Source organism: Podarcis erhardii (assembly GCF_964252035.2).
Source record: "Podarcis erhardii genome assembly, chromosome: 5".
Classification (NCBI taxonomy): Eukaryota; Metazoa; Chordata; class Lepidosauria; order Squamata; family Lacertidae; genus Podarcis; species Podarcis erhardii.
In genome coordinates this window covers 92,988,416-93,005,303 of record NC_138509.1, presented here as the reverse complement: position 1 = coordinate 93,005,303, position 16,888 = coordinate 92,988,416, and positions in this window count along the sequence as shown.

Genomic DNA, 16,888 nt, shown 5'->3' with positions numbered 1-16,888 from the left:
TTGGTGGGTTGATAATTAACTATTGTTGTTTTCTGCTAGCTAACATGTGAGTGTTTAACCTTAGACCAGGTGACAAAGGTATTTGGTTGCAAATCTCCATTTCAAAAGGCACCTGCCTTTAGTCTTTGTTCCCAGGCTCTGTGGGAGTAAGATGCCTCTCCAGGAGCTCAAAAGCTTTAGGGGCAGGAATGCAGGTGAATGGAGCCTGTGTGTTTGTGTGTGTGTGTGTGTGTGAGAGAGAGAGAGAGAGAGAGAGAGAGAGAGAGAGCGCTATGTTTGTCAGCTCTGATTATAAGATATTTTATTTCTAAGAAGATTCTGAGCCTCATTGAAAGAAGTGAAGTTACAGGGAACCAAGCGGAGGGCCTTCTCAGTAGTTGTGCCCTTGCTGTGAAACGCCCTCCCATCAGATGTCAAAGAAATAAACAACTATCTGACTTTTAGAAGACATCTAAAGGCAGCCCTGCATAGGGAAGTTTTTAATGTTGACGTTTTACTGTGTTTGATGTTTCAATTTGCTGGAAACCACCCAGGTGGGCTGAAGTAACCTAATTAGATGGGCAGCATATAAATTATTATTATTATTATTATTATTATTATTATTATTATTATTAACAACAACAACAACAACAACAACAACAACTCCTCTTTGGATGTATCATTTACTGGGTTTTGTTCTGTTTTGAAGAAAGTTCTGCAGGTAAAGTTTTGACTTCAACTTATGGGCCTTGACACTGTTTTATTTCCTAAAGAAGTCAGTTTTTATGCATCCAGTCACTTCAAGCCGTACAATATTAATATCTGAAACGGGGTGGGCAGATTGTGTGTTTCGAAGTCTGTTCTTCCGCTAATGCAAAAGAGCAAGATGTCCACACAGCAATGGCCAGGCCTACGCAACTTCCAATCTATTTCTCCGGCAGGGTGTGCCAGTGGGGTGCACAACAAAAGCCTTGCATTCTCTGGCTCTGGTGGACTTCGAGAGAGGAGAGAGGGGGACGGGGCAGGGGTGGACAACACAAGCGTCCATTGGCCTCGTGTCCCCCTGGAGCACTGGAGACTGTATCTCCTCCTTCCATCTCTCCTTGGGAGAATTCAAGGGCCGGTCATTAATCATACAAGCCGTCCTCTCCATGAGAATACAATAACCTTCCTTATCCAACTCTTCAACATATCCGACATGTGCAATAACAATCAGCCTTGACACATCTGTATTAGTCCCAGGAGATTCTTTATTTTGAAAGAAACCTTCACATAGTTACCAGTCACTCTAGTTTAAATAATAATGATATAAAAATACAATAGGACACATATTATCCAAATCAAAGACTCTGGATTTTCCAGATTGATTCGATATTCTTCTCTGCCAGATGCCTGTTAGCAATAGCTTCTTGGGTGCCCATTTATCTGGACGTTGGTGGGGCCACGTCCCTTTCGGCCAGTCATTGGGTGCAACCTTAGACTATGAGGACGATGTTCCACCTTCACTGTTGAAGGCACCATGACACTGAATACCAGTTACTGGGAATCACAGGTGAGGAGAGAGCTGCTGTGCCCAGGTCCTGCTTGTGGGGCTTCAAATTGGGGCACCTGGGTGGCCACTGTGAGAGCATGATACTGGACTAGGTGGGTCTTCCTATGTTCTTAAGCTTTTTCAAATTCACACTTAACCCCCTTTCCCCAAACTTAGCAAGTACTTCCAGGAATCTTTTGAAGACCTGTTTAAATTCGCCAGTCCCTTTAATGATGATCTGGGGTGCTTTGAATGATTTTTATAATAATAATAATAATATAGCACCCTGATATATTACAATATGCCCAGTCTTATACTTAGGTTACCAGACGTGGGTGGGTGACCGTTGCCCAGTTTTTTGAAAACTGTGTGCATTTATGTTTCACAGGGTGCGAAAGAAGGGCTTTGCACCTTTTTACAATATGCATGTGTGCTTGGGCCCAGGGTCTTTTGCCTCACCATCCCCACTATTGACTCCCTGTTGCTACTTAGCTTAAAAAAAAAAAAGTGCCCCGGATTCATTGAAAAAAATCTTAGAGACATGATGGAGATACAGATTCGTTCATTCATTTATTTCATAGAATTTATACACTGCTCGATTGTCAAAACAACAACAACAAAACATAAAACCAAAAAGAACTCAAAGCGGCTTACAAGAAGATAAAACAGGGGGTGGGGGTGGAGAATACAACCATACCTTAAAACATACAAAAGTTAAAATCCTAAAAGAGATTAAAATCACCTCGACCTCCAAAGCGTCTGAGTAGACATCTCTGAACACAAAATGTTTTTAGCAAGCGCTGAAAAGAGAGCACTGCTTGATCTCAATCAGCAGGGAGTTCCGAAGTTTCCGTGCTGCTGCACTAAGTGACCAAATCCTTACAAATGTGGAACAGGTCTTATGGGGCACCTGTGGCAGTGCCACTTCTGCCAATCAAAGCAGCTGTGTGGGCACATGCGGGGCAATGCGATCTCGTAGGTCAACCGATCCCAAGTTGCTATTTACTAATAGTAACAACTTGAACTTGGTCGGTTGGGAAAACGGTAGCTACTGCAGATAACTGAGCACAGGTGTTAAGTGCTGACAAGGACTCGCTCCTGTCAGCAATCGGGCTGCAGCACTCTGTACCAACTGCAGCTTCTGGATCGAGCATCAGGAAAGTCCCAAATGTTTTCCCCTCCCCACTAATCATGTATGGCATGCATGCAAGAGTGTGCAGAGACATAACCACTTTTGGGCACACTGGCAGCTGTCATGGAAGCCCCCGAGGGATGCCCAAGGCCAAGGGTGGGTGGGGTTTTCGGGCCAGAAAAGAGCTTCACCACACCTAGGATGGGCGATCGATATTTATGTTTGATCTACATCACTAATACCTTTGAAACTTAATCTCCGGCTTGCTTGCTATCTTCCGTTGCATTCAAAGCAGTCTCACAAAGCACTGCGACACCGATACTTTCAAAACAGAGATATTGGGAGGTGACATAAGTCTGATAAACATTGCGCGAGCTGAGCGGCTGGATCACAAAATAACAACGGTGACATTTACCAGATCTCCTTGGCTAAAGATTATCTGGCTGTCAAGATGAAAGAGGAAACATGCTAAGACGCAAGACGGTAGAGATTAGGATTTCTGGAGAAGATGCAGCCTGGAACACGCTTCAAATCTACTTTTCAGACTTTAAAAGAGCCATTAGAAATATCTTCATACTTTTGTTTTTTAAAGCATGTGTTTATTATTTAAGGCATTTATACCATGCCCTTCCACCTTTAAAAGTTGCACAAGTTGGCTAACAACCCATAAAATCATAAAATGCACACACAAAACCTCCAGTAAATGCAATTAAAATTAAAACCAACAAAATAATAACATGCAGAAACAGGATTTTTTAAAAAATAAAAAACCCTCAAACAGGAACATGTTTAGCTTTATTTAAGCATTTTTCTCTCTCTTTTTTCCTTATACATATGTTCCAGTTTTATTTATATGTTCCAGTATTATTTATGTTAAAGGGACATTGCACTTAAGTCCAGTAATGTAGTCTAGCTTTCGCCTTAAATTTTAAGCAAACCAATCACATTTTGTTGCAGTAACACATCCATACAATTTACAGATTCCCTAATGCCTACTTTTATTATGTATCACACAAGAGTTGTTCTAAAGGACTCTGAGCATCTTGCTGAGTTAATGATGAACGGATTGTTTATTCTCTGGTAGCTAACATGTGAGGGTTGTAAACCTGGGGTCGTGTGAGAGGTATTGGGTTGCCATCTCCATTTTGAAAGGAGTTGTGTTTGTCTCCCAAGCTTAATGGAGTGAGGATGCAAATGGAGTTTCTCTCTGAACACTACAAAGAGAACAATGCATGTAAATGGTTTTCCTGAAGGGAGAGTAAACAGCGAGGCTGGAAAGCAGACTGGAGAGAGAGGGAGAGAAACCTTTGCTTATGGGTCTGTTTGGATTATTTCATATTTTGTAAGATGCTAAACTTGTGCTGGACAGCACAAGGTATTGTATGGCTATTTTTTGATGTTTTAATTCTGTCTTGAAGAAAGTTCTGCCAATAAAGTTTGAATATTTCCATGGGTCTGGACAACGCTTCATTTCCAAAGAGCCAGTCAGTTCTTACGCTTCAAGTTGCTTCAAACTGCACTGTATTTAATATCTGCAACATTGCTGACCACCAGCCAGGCTAGCTAGACAGCATCTTAAAAAGCAGAGACATTGCCTTGCCAACAAAGGTCCGTATAGTTAAAGCTATGGTTTTCCCAGTAGTGATGTATGGAAGTGAGAGCTGGATCATAAAGAAGGCTGATTGCCGAAGAATTGATGCTTTTGAATTATGGTGCTGGAGGAGACCCTTGAGAGTCCCATGGACTGCAAGAAGATCAAACCTATCCATTCTGAAGGAAATCAGCCCTGAGTGCTCACTGGAAGGACAGATCCTGAAGCTGAGGCTCCAATATTTTGGCCACCTCATGAGAAGAGGAGACTCCCTGGAAAAGACCCTGACATTGGGAAAGATTGAGGGCACAAGGAGAAGGGGACGACAGAGGACGAGATGGTTGGACAGTGTTCTTGAAGCTACCAACATGAGTTTGACCAAACTGCGGGAGACAGTGGAAGACAGGAGGGCCTGACATGCTCTGGTCCATGGGGTCATGAAGAGTCGGACACGACTAAACGACTAAACAACAAAAAGCCAGGCTAGCTGGGGCTGATGCAAGTTGGAGCCCAAAGAACACCTGGGAGGAAACGCTTTGACTCCCCCTGCCCTAGAGAGATGAACTTACGACAGAAGAGCCCAGACGGCTACGTTGATATTTATCTTAATTACATTTCCTTAATAACATTTCCTCTTTAATTGCCTCCATTCAATCTCTGATGTGGCACCCCCAATAATTTGTCTCTCGCGCTTAGGCTGTTCATCGGTTCTGAGGCCATTTGTCATCCTTTCGCTACAGCACACGTACTCTGCCGGCTAAATCTTTCCTTGTAAATCTGCCCCTTCAGACTCTTAATTATTCCTGGTTGCTCTTCCCTGTAACTCTCACGGATTTGTTTTATAGCTCTCCGGCACTTGGAAATGGATATGAGAGCGCAGAGGATCTTGTATTCCAGCTGTTTTGCAGGGAGGGGGGCTTACCACCCCGCTCTGTGGATGCCTCATGTTCCTGCTGCAGATGTAATGTCAGGAGCTGTTGCCCTACCACATCGTAAAATCATATTTGATTTTCTTTGCACCGAAGGGGGAGGAAAACAGGGCACTATCCCTAGGCAAACAACCTGAGTGCACAAATCACGTAAGGCCAGAGTAGAACGACTTTCTCCTACTCAAGCCAACAGCCCCAGATATAACCCAGTTCATGTCCCAGGAGGGGAGGCACCTCATAGATCAGTTTTCCCTTCCATCTCCATCACCTTACAACTGGCAGCTGGGTTCGGGTTTACACATGGCAGCAGAACGAGGTGGGAGTGAGGTGGCAGAGCCCTGAGGTCGTAGAATGGACTGTACTATTTTGGACTTCAGGCGGGGGGGGGGGAATCACATTTTCAACACCCCCTTGCATTAAACACATACAACCTCCCTGTAAGCAACTGTTGAGTAACCTCTGGCTTGTGGACCTAAATTAAGCCCATCGTGTCATCCTTTCCCTGGCAGGAAAAGTTTTCTTACGTAGCAAGCACTTAAAATCAAGACTCTTATGCACAGGGCAAATTTTGTGTGTGTATGAAATATACTCAGAGTCGAGAGTGGATTTCATGCTCCTTATTCAGCTCATAGTGGTGAGGAGGAATGAATGTCCCCTCAAAGTATCTGCTTTATATACATTATTTACACAATGGGCTGCATGTGATTGGCTAATTCCGGAATTCTCCTGTGGGCCAATCAGGTTATGGATTCACTTCCATCTGGAGCCAGATTGGGTGGCTCCTGCAGACCAATCATATTGCTGCATTGTTCTAGAACCAATCAGACTGCTGCATTCTGAATCCTATTGTTCTAGGACCAATCAGACTGCTGCATTTTGGATCCTATTCAACTCAGTACATAACAGTGTATGTGTAGGAATACAGGATCTTGATTACCATCCAGACCTTGCTAAAAAGCTAGCACATCCAATATGGGCTGGCATGCTTGTGTTTCTAATTGCAAAAATAGATGTGTGGCTCATTCAAAAATATGCCCACCCAGGAAGTAATACAGTCCATTCTTCACCTCAGGAATCTGCCCCCTCATTTGAGTTGACAGCAGCTGTTATGGAAAGTTCCATCCATGGCATTAGATCTGTGATGGTCCATTCACCCAGACATACAGTAAGACACCACTGGATGTGTGATGAACATCAAGTGATGAACATCTGCTTTTGAATCATTTCTTAAGCCGTCTTCGGTGGAATCTACACATATTAAAAAACGCTGTGAAAATGCTTTGTTTAAAAAACGTTTTGAAAAATATATTGAATTTGCCATAGCTCACCATCGCCATCTAGTGTCACATTTGTACATTGCACTTTGCAAGACATTTAAAATGTTTCATTTGCAGCTGTATGGCTGAGTCCTTATTGTCCATTTTACTTCTGAAAAGATTCCTCTTCATCTTCCATTTTTCATTTTGGAGTAAAATTGGCGAGGAACCTTGGTTGTGGGCCAATTCATAGACTAAAAATGTGGCCTTCTTTCTAACATATCCCATACAGCTGTGTCTGAAGGGGGGGGGATAGTCCAGATGCTGAGGAATCTGATTGATAGGCCAAATTCCACGATGCAAGCCAAAAGCTATGATTTCTCCATGTGATAATCACAGCTTCACTCATCCATCTGTGTTATAAGAAGAAGCTGGCAAAGTTGTAGTCACCAAAAATGGGATTTAAGACTATACAACCACAGAGTTCCATACCTAGAGGAGCAATGCTAACCCCGTCCCCTCCAGGGAACAGAGAGTCTTTGAAATGAACACTCCTTTGTCTGCTCTCTGCCTTATTATTATCCCACCATTACCTTGATTCAGGAGCTTGAATAGACTTTGCCAGCAACTAGACTTGCATGCATTGACCAAGATGTGAGGAGCTCAGGATGTCTTCCCAAAATGCCTCCACGACACGTTTTGAGATGAGGCTGGTACCTTCTTCTCTGGTGATCACTTGTAGCCGAGTAAGATGGTCTTCCAGGAACACTGTCTTAACAGTGAGTCCGTAAGTGACTGTGGAGGCCAATTCTGGATCCACACATCCTTCCACAGTGGGGACATAGGTTTCCGGGTAGGAGTTGATCACGGTGTGGATTTGCCAAGCATGCCTTCCTCTTAGCATGCTTCTCCCTTTCGTCCTGAGTTCAAGTGTCTTCAAAACCCATGACACCTTTGGTAAAGGCTGTTCTCCAATTGGAGCGCTCGTAGGCCAATGTTTCCCAGTTGTCGGTGTTTATACAATATTTTTAAAGATTTGCCTTGAGAAAGTCTTTAAGCTCCTTTTGCATTACGCTTTCCATTCTTAAGTTGGAAATAGAGTAGTTGCTTTGGAAGGCTTGTCCTAAGGTCAAGCAAGGTTTGTGATGGAGAATCTCATGTCGTCTTAAGGTTATGCCAACCTTTATACTTCCGCTACAGAGATAAACCACAGAAATAAGTACAAAGTCACACATTCCTGTGCACAGTGACTTTGGACTGTAGCAACACCTTCAGCTAGCCTGGATGGAAAGATGCATGTGTTGGAATCTCTCTTCTGCATGGTTGGACTGTAGCTGGCTAGATGACAATAAGAGTTGCATCCATTGCCCAAGACAGCTCTGGAAAGGAGCCCACCAAGGTGATGCATCCCTTGGGCTGAAGAAGTCTTCCTGTCCTTCTTCTTATGTAACAATAATAGGAGAATCGCAAGTGGGGAGACTTGCTGTTGTACCCAGTTCCTGCTGATGGGCTTCCCAGAGGTATCTGCTTGGCCACTGTGAGAACAGGATGCCTCCGGTTTACAAAAGCCACTGGCCCAATGTAGTCTTTTGATGCTATGGCACGTCTTACATGAGCTAGGCAGGCAAGGAAGCTATGGGTACTCATAACACTGTCGCTTGGCCATGGCTGTGCTCTCTGAAGTGCAGAGGGGCTTAGATAGCGAGCCTTATCTTCAAATGCTGCCTTCTAGCATTTGCTGTTCTTTCCTTTCAAAAAGACTAGGGACGCAGGTGGCGCTGTGGGTTAAACCACAGAGCCTAGGACTTGCTGATCAGAAGCTCGGGGTTCAAATCCCCGCAACGGGGTGAGCTCCCATTGCTCAGTCCCTGCTCCTGCCAACCTAGCAGTTCGAAAGCACGTCAAAGTGCAAGTAGGTACCGCTCCGGCGGGAAGGTAAATGGCGTTTCCGTGTGCTGCTCTGGTTCGCCAGAAGCGGCTTAGTCATGCTGGCCACATGACCCGGAAGCTGTACGCTGGCTCCCTCGGCCAATAAAGCGAGATGTGTGCCGCAACCCCAGAGTCAGTCACGACTGGACCTAATGCTCAGGGGTCCCTTTACCTTTACCCTTCAAAAAGAGAAAAGTAGGAGAGAGTTTTCTGAAGGTACAACAGAAGCAGATCAAGTTTGTCCAATCGAGTATAAGCTCAATGTCCAAAGATTTTGCTGACAGCATCTGAAGCTTGTGTGTGTGTTATTTTCTTTGCTTTCAAAAAATATACTGGGTGGGTTGCGTGAGATTTTCATCTGTGCAAGCTTGGTGTAGGATGTCTGAGTCACATCAGAAGTTAACATTTCCATGGAAATAGCCCCTTTCTACATACATCTGATTTCCCAGAAATGTATTTATTTTGCAGGAGGAGTGTCAAGTTATTTTACAAAGCCAGGGGGAGGTCACAGGAAAAGTAATGCAGAGTAGAAATGGTTATAAGCAGATCTTAAGTTGCAAGAAAAGCTCCCCGTGGTCCTTATCATTTTCCCTTTTGCAATTTACATTTTTCTTTTTTCCCCTCCAGGAACTTGCTGGGCTAGACCCAAAACCCTTTTGCTCTAAATCGGTGGGAGCGTCTCCGAAGGAGTGGCAGTTATTCTTTACTGGGCAAATGCCAATTGATTGGGGTGAGGGAGCGATGGATATTTGCCCACTCCACTTAAGGGAGTGGTGGATAAATTGAACTCAGATCACATTTAAAGGCAAATCTACCTAATTTGCACTTCCCAAAACAATCTCCGAGCTGAAACACAGCCATCCTTTGACATTCACATGTCTCTGAATTTTGCAATGCAGTTCTCTAATGTGTACACTGAGGTAAAGTGTACCTATAAATAACATACACTCCACCTTTCCTTCACAGATCTCAAACTGGCATACATGAATCCTCTCTCCCCAGTTTATCCTCACAACTATGAGGTAGGTTAGGGTGAAAGACCGTGATTCAGCTTCATGGCTGAGTGAGATTTGAACCCTGGTCTCCCAGGCCCTAGTCCAATGCACAAACTGCTACACCACCCTCAATCTGTGGTTACATCATTGAGAAGAAATCTAGGCAATGTAGGGTTGTTTGGTGGGGGGGTTGCCTTTGGACGCCGTTGCAGTGTTCTTGAAATGTACACATCCCTTCCACTGGCTGATTGACTGATGTATTCTCTCATTCATTAAAGAATGAAGTTTTTGGCATTCTGTGGAGAAATGTGAAGGGGGGGGGGAGAGAAATATTTCCCCTCTTTCTTCACATACTGAACCAAAATGAGTCCACATCCCAGAAACTCTTCTTGGAAGCGCTACAGAAAGCCTTCACACTTCAGCGGGGAAAGTTCGGGCAAAACAATTGGTGTTGTAAGATGTCTTCTGGGTGGTATCAGCGCTTTTGGCAGCTCCAACAAGCAAGCTATAAAAACACACCCACCACAGAATTAAATTAAATAAATCGGAGGAATTAGCATAGCAAACTGGTTCTGGAAAGAAGCCTGGACTTGCATAGTCCGCGGTTCAAAATTCAACTGAGTTACGAACCCGCTAGGAGACAGCAGGTTGTCTGTTCAAACCCGCTAGGAGACAGCAGGTTGTCTGCATTGAAAGCAACAGGTGACGTCTGACTTAAGAAGAGTTTGGATTTGATATCCCGCTTTATCACTACCCAAAGGAGTCTCAAAGCGGCTAACATTTTCCTTTCCCTTCCTCCCCCACAACAAACACTCTGTGAGGTGAGTGGGGCTGAGAGACTTCAGAGAAGTGTGACTGGCCCAAGGTCACCCAGCAGCTGCATGTGGAGGAGCGGGGACGCGAACCCAGTTCACCAGATTACGAGTCCACTGCTCTTAACCACTACACCACACTGGCTCATAGGACATAGGACACTTATGCCAAGTCAGGCTCTTGGTTTGTCTAGCTTAGTGTGGTCCATTCTTAATCTCAGGGTTGTGGGTTAGAGCCCCACAATGAGAAAAAGTTTCCTGCATTGCAGGGAGTTGGACTAGGTGACCCTCGTGGTCTGTTCCAATTCTATGATTCTATGACTAGCAGTAGCTCTTCAATATTTCAGATGGTGAACTCCCCAGCCCTGGGAAATGCCAGGGACAGAACCTGGAATCTTCTGCATGCAAAGCAGAGGCTAAACCTCTGAGCCACAGCCCTTCCCCAAAAGGGGAAGGAGAGTACTAAAAAGGGGTGTGTGGGTGAGGAGTGCAGAACCCTCTTCCAAGCCACAACACACTCTCCCCAGACCTGAGCCTCCCTGAGGGGTGAGGCATGGGGGGGCTGCAAGGAAGTAGACCACACCAACATTTGGGGGGATTTGGGGAGATTTTTTTATTCCTACAAGGCTTCCCAGAAGCGTAGATAAAAGGTAAAGGACCCCTGGGCAGTTAAGTCCAGTCAAAGGTGAGTATGGGGTTGCAGCACTCATCTCCGCTTTCAGACCAAGGGAGCCGGCGTTTGTCCACAGACAGCTTTCCGGGTCATGTGGCAAGCAGGACTAAACCGCTTCTGGTGCAATGGAACACCATGATGGAAGCCAGAGTGCACGGAAACACCGTTTACCTTCCCGCCATAGTGGTACCTATTTATCTACTTGCACTGGTATGCCTTTGAACTGCTAGGTTGGCAGGAGCTGGGACAGAGCAACGGGAGCTCACCCCGTCGTGGGGATTTGAACCGCCAACCTTCTGATTGGCAAGCCCAAGAGGCTCAGTGGTTTAGACCACAGCACCACCCACATCCCACATTGCGGTACATTGTTCTGTAGTTCTGTTTTGTACATTCTCTTGAATGTAAATTTTCTGAATAAAATATTGATAATAATTCAATAAATAAGCAGTGGGAAATTTCCCTAGACCATTAAACTCCTTTGCTCCTTAAACTGCAACCTCGCCCTCTCTTTCTATATGATTCCAACAAATACAAACACAGATATGAGTCTTTCCCATCTACCTTGGGCCTGACATTTAAATCACATTACTAGACTGAAACAGCACTTTGGGGTTCGTATTAGGGATGGACTCGCTGTCCAATAACCAGCCCAGGCTGCTACTGGTCAGAGCATTGGACTAGGACCTGGGAGACGAGGGATTCAAATCCCCACTCATGGGGGGTCTTGGGCCAGTCACAGTCTCTTGCCCTACCTCACAAGGTTGTTGCTGGGATAAAATAGGGAGGAAATAACTGGATTTCGCCACCCATTGATTAGTCATCACTTGATGCTGCTCAGCACCGTGTGTGTGAGCCAGATCCCTGGGAAAGTATTTGTTGTGATATGGGAGTTCAGTGTGTGCCGTGTTTGTGTGCTCCATTCACACATGCAACTAACTCACCTTTTGGCACGACGAGAGAAAGTGGACGGATGGATCCAGCTTGTTTCACACCCCAAAAATTAAGACGTGAATCCCTAAATAGGAACACCACCTGGGCTGAAGCAAAGGCAAGTCTGCACAGCATGCCTTGTAGGGAAATAATCTGAGAAAAACAGCTGGCGCAGATGCAGGCTTAGATTAGACAGGAAATCACACTTCCCAGCTTTCTGCTGCTTGCCAGAGAATCCAGATAGCTCTCTAAGGTGGGTGGGTCTGTATCTTTCGGTCTGCTCAAGTTATTGACCCCAGACCTTTTGTTTCGCAAAGGCTGTCATCTCTCCAGCCTACATAAATCTTACTATACTTTTGTATGTCTTCCAGATATGCCTTTTTCGTTGTTTGCAGTCCTTTCTGATGCTTTTTGATGCACCAAAGCTTTTTTCATGCTCTTTTCTTCTTCAGCCACCCCAACAACCACCCTCTCTTAAGTGAGCCGTTTTAAGGATCTGGCAAATATCAGGGTGATGGAACAGACTATTGGCTGCTGTGGAGTGGGAGTGCTGGAAAATGTAGAGATGCATGTCCCACAGACCAGCTGAACTCGTTCCAGCATTGCTTTTTTCAGAACAAAGTGGGAAGAAATAAACATTGGGGGAAAGTTCCCTGAAATTGTTAATGGTGTTCTAAAGCAGGCAGGATGGAGGAGGCCAGCAATGGGGGAGACCAGGAGTCAGATCAAATGGTTTATCTATCTCAATATTGTCCACAGAGACTAGCAGTTGTCCCCAGCCAACCTCCCACTGCACATGCCAGGGAGAGTCTGTGAGGGAGTCCAAACTGGTCCAAACATAGAGGCTTGGAAAGTCCTGTTTCGGTCTCAGGTTCTTACATTTAACCTTGAATGGATAGCTATCTATTGCATTGTCTCTGCATAGGCACCAAACAATTAAGCCCTACTAAGCAATGTCTCTAGGGACGTGGGTGGCGCTGTGGGTTAAACCACAGAGTCTAGGACTTGCCGATCAGAAGGTCAGCGGTTTGAATCCCCGTGATGGGGTGAGCTCCCATTGTTCAGTCCTTGCTCCTGCCAACCTAGCAGTTTGAAAGCACATCAAAGTGCAAGCAGATAAATAGGTACCGCTCTGGCGGGAAGGTAAACGCGTTTCCATGTACTGCTCTGGTTCGCCACAAGTGGCTTAGACATGCTGGCCACATGACCCGGAAGCTGTACGCCGGCTCCCTCGGCCAATAAAGGAAGATGAGCACCACAACCCCAGTCGGCCACGACCGGGCCTAATGGTCAGGGGTCCCTTTACCTTTACCTAAGCAATGGCTCAGCTTATCCAAACTGGCCAGCCTTGAGTTTATATCCATTCCAGTCCCCCTGCCCCCAAATTAATTACTTAATTAAGGTAAGGGAACTCAGTTCCCCCGAGTTCCTGCTAAAAACAACAACCCTGCCTGTTCCTGCTCTTGTGACTGGACAAACAGACGCCAGCAACAGGATTTGGGCCAAACAACCATCTTCTCTGAGAAAAAGGACCTGCCCTTGGTGGTCTCAGGTTCCCATAATTGTGCAAGGCTTTACTCTCAGTCTTGGTCTTTCTGGAAGCATCTGATCAAGAGTCTCTCTCTCTCTCTCTCTCTCTCTCAGAGCATCTCTTCTGCAGGGAACTCTGCACATGCTCTGAAACCCAAGACTCCGCACAAGCAGGCAACCTGTAACGAGTTAAGTCCGACTGAATGTACTCATTCTGCTTACAAGCCAGTTGTGGCATGGTGATGCTTGCTTTCCCTCTTCCTCCTTTTCACCCCATAATAAACTTCTTTATATTCCGACATTCGGCTTCACTCGTTTTTAAAGACGCTTCTCTGGAATTTCTCACTAAAACCCTTTGCCAAGCAACAGTTTCTCTTCTAATAATAGTTCACAAGCTTCCGTAAGATTTGTTGTTGGGGCCTTTGGGAAAGCAAGCTCAAAAACTCCCCTTGCTGTTTGTTTTATTTCTCTCCCCTGGAGCTGGGCTGGAAGGGGGGACTTCCTGGGAAATTGAACTCAAAACTCCCTCGTGCAGCTGGACACAGCTGAGACTGGCAGGAGGCCCATCCCATCTGGGCGCAGCCTATCATCATTCTGTTTGGCGGGGATCTGCCAGAAAGGGAAAGCTCTCCCCACCCCGATCCACCGCACCATTTGTCTCCTGCTGGAGCGCCATGACCAAAAATACACCATTGTATGATAAATGGCTTTAGAAGCTATTTTGAGTAGGAAAGTTCAGCTCCCTGCTCTCTCCACTACTGCTGCCCTTCTGCTGCATGCTGCAACACTTCATAGAAAATTGGAGGTACCTAGGCTTGATACTGCCACCAATAGGCAAGGAGGAAATGTTTTAGATAAATTAGATTAGGGGCTCCTCCAGTTGACCATTTTTGAGCATTCATCCGATTGAGGACTCACCTGATTTGCTTGCACAAAGCTTACACAGAGTGGATCTACACACAGGGGGGAAACCGCCATAAATAAGTCATAAACTAAATTGTTATAACCAAAGAAAAAACTCTATCTAAAATTGCATAGACAATTTTTGTGCTCTACAGTGCCATCTGGTGTCACATGTTTATAGCGCATTTAAAATACTGTATTTTGACTAGTGTAGCTGAGTCCATGGAGGTCAGACTATATCTGCTCCTTATTGAGCATTTGTTCTGATTTGTTTGCATGGAGCTTATACACACACTTCACATTCATACCGCATTCAGCCTGATTCACTTGCAGGGTGTTTATATGTCTTGCCATTAATTGTATGTTCAATTGGCACTTTTCAATGTGTTTCCTCATCACTTTCCTAACCTCAAATAGCCTGTTGTTTGTTTTCAAGTGGATTTGTTGTCCCAGGGCAACAAGATGCTTTAAATAGAGATGGGGTGTGGAATTTGATTCCATTCACAATGAAAGGTGAATGTACCTAATTTCCACATTCTGAAACAATACCTGAACTGAAACACACCTGCCTTTTGACATTTGTCCTTCTCTGAATTTTGAAATGCAGTTCTCTGGATGAGTAATATGTACCAAAAAATAAAAAATAAAAAAAATGCTAGGCTTAGGTGTGCATAAAAATGCATATGCTCATGAAAATAACATACGGAAATTCAACGTATTAGGATAAATTGCTTTGCAAAAAAAATGTGTGTATCAGGAGAAATTTGCACCAAATGCTTATGAATTTTCATGAGGACTTTGAAAAATCTGCAAACTGATGTGGAAAGGCAGAAAACTGAATTTGAGATTGGAAGAATGAGAAACTGAGAAATTGTCAGAGTCAACCATCTCTACATTTAACCCACTTTAATTGCATAAACCTAAATTGTGCAGTGTCCGCTTCTATCTTTTCCACAATATGACGACAGTCTGGAGTTGCTTTACTTTAGGTTAGATTAGATTACATCGGACGAGTCTGGCGAGTCGAAGAGGCTGCATCTAGAATACGTTGGGGGACGATGGACATCTTCGAAACATCAAATGCCCAACCCGCTTTCGCCAGACCCTATTTGTGATAAGGGCTTCGGGCGCGGCACAAAACAAGCTCTGTTTTTTATGGGGTATGAAATGCAAGGCTGGACTTTCCACCTCTGTTTATAGCATTCCTGCTTTTGTCGTTTCCTTGAAGGCCCCAGACAGCATGTGCAGGCCAGAAACTGTCTGCTCCACTCCCCCAAACCCTGAGATATCTCATCCTGTAGAAACATCCCAGGTGGTGACCAGAGTAGCAAAATAACAAAAGTCACTCTGTTTATGAGGTAGTGAGCCTGGAGGGGAGAAGGGTGCTGTAAACACCTTAGGTCACAAAGCCTGCAAAAAGAAAAAGAAAAGAAAAAGGATTGTGGGAAGAAAATGCACTTGAGCAGCAGGGAAAACCTACCTTGCAACGAGGGATAAAGAGGGGAAGGGCTGTGGCGCAGCAGTAGAGCACCTGAAGGCTCCAGGTTCAAGCTGTAGCATCTCCAAGCAGGGATTCTAGGAATGACTCAGAGATCTCTGAAATCCTGGCGAGCTGCATCAACAGAAGTCTAGGGTCCAGGTCAATTGAAGTCATATTCTCACTCTATTCTGCCTTGGTCAGACCACACCTGGAGTCCTGCATCCAGTTCTGTACACCACAGTTTAAGATGGATATTGACAAGCTGGAGGGTGTGCAGAGGAGGGCGACCCAGATGATCAAGGGTCTGGAAACAATGCCTTATGAGGAATGGTTGAAGGATCTGGGAATGTTTAGCCTGGGAAAGAGGAGACTGAGAGGAGATATGACAGCTGTCTTAAAGTATCTCAAGGGCTGTCACATGGAAGAGGGAACAAGTTTGTTTTATCCTTCTCCAGAGGGGAGGACCCAGATCCAAATTATAAGAAGGCAGATCCTGAGGAAACATCAGGAAGAACTTTCTGATAGAGCTGTTCGACAATGGAAGAGACTCCCTCTGGAGGGGGTAGTCTCTCCTTCCTTGGAAGTTTTTAATCAGCGGTTGGATGGCCATCTGTCATGGCTGCTTTAGTTGAGATGTCTGCCTTGCAGGGCGTTGGACTAGATGACCCTCAAGGTCCCTTCCAACTCTGTGATTTTATGACTCCATGATTCTAGTCAGTGTAGACAATACTGTGCTATGTGGACCAACGGCCTTTATCAAATGCAGCTACGGATGCCCCTACAGCTGGCTGGTCAAGCACTGATCTGTAGCCTGTGTGCCTAAAGATGCTAGTGGGTCATGACAGAGCTGTGCAAGAACTCTGTAAATTCATCAGTGCGATGCGCCTCCTGATCCCAAAATTCCCTTGCATGGACAGGTCTGTCTGCTAGATATCTCTGTGTGATTGACTGCTCTGCTCTTGCCACTTTCCAATCAGCCTCTCTGCCAGGAGAGGGTCATATTGCACAGGCCCCGTGCCAGGCTTCGTTGGATCCTGAAGCAATTTCCCCTGCCAAGATGCCGCAGAATGATTTGCTGTCAGAGACCTGGAAGAGTGACTTTCACCGAAAAGAAGAGCAGTGGGCTTTCTCAGAAGGCCAGAGTGTTCGGCAGGGGTGAAGAGCCTGGAAGGGGTGGGGTGAAGGAAATCATAGAATTGTAGAGTTGGAAAGGCCCTG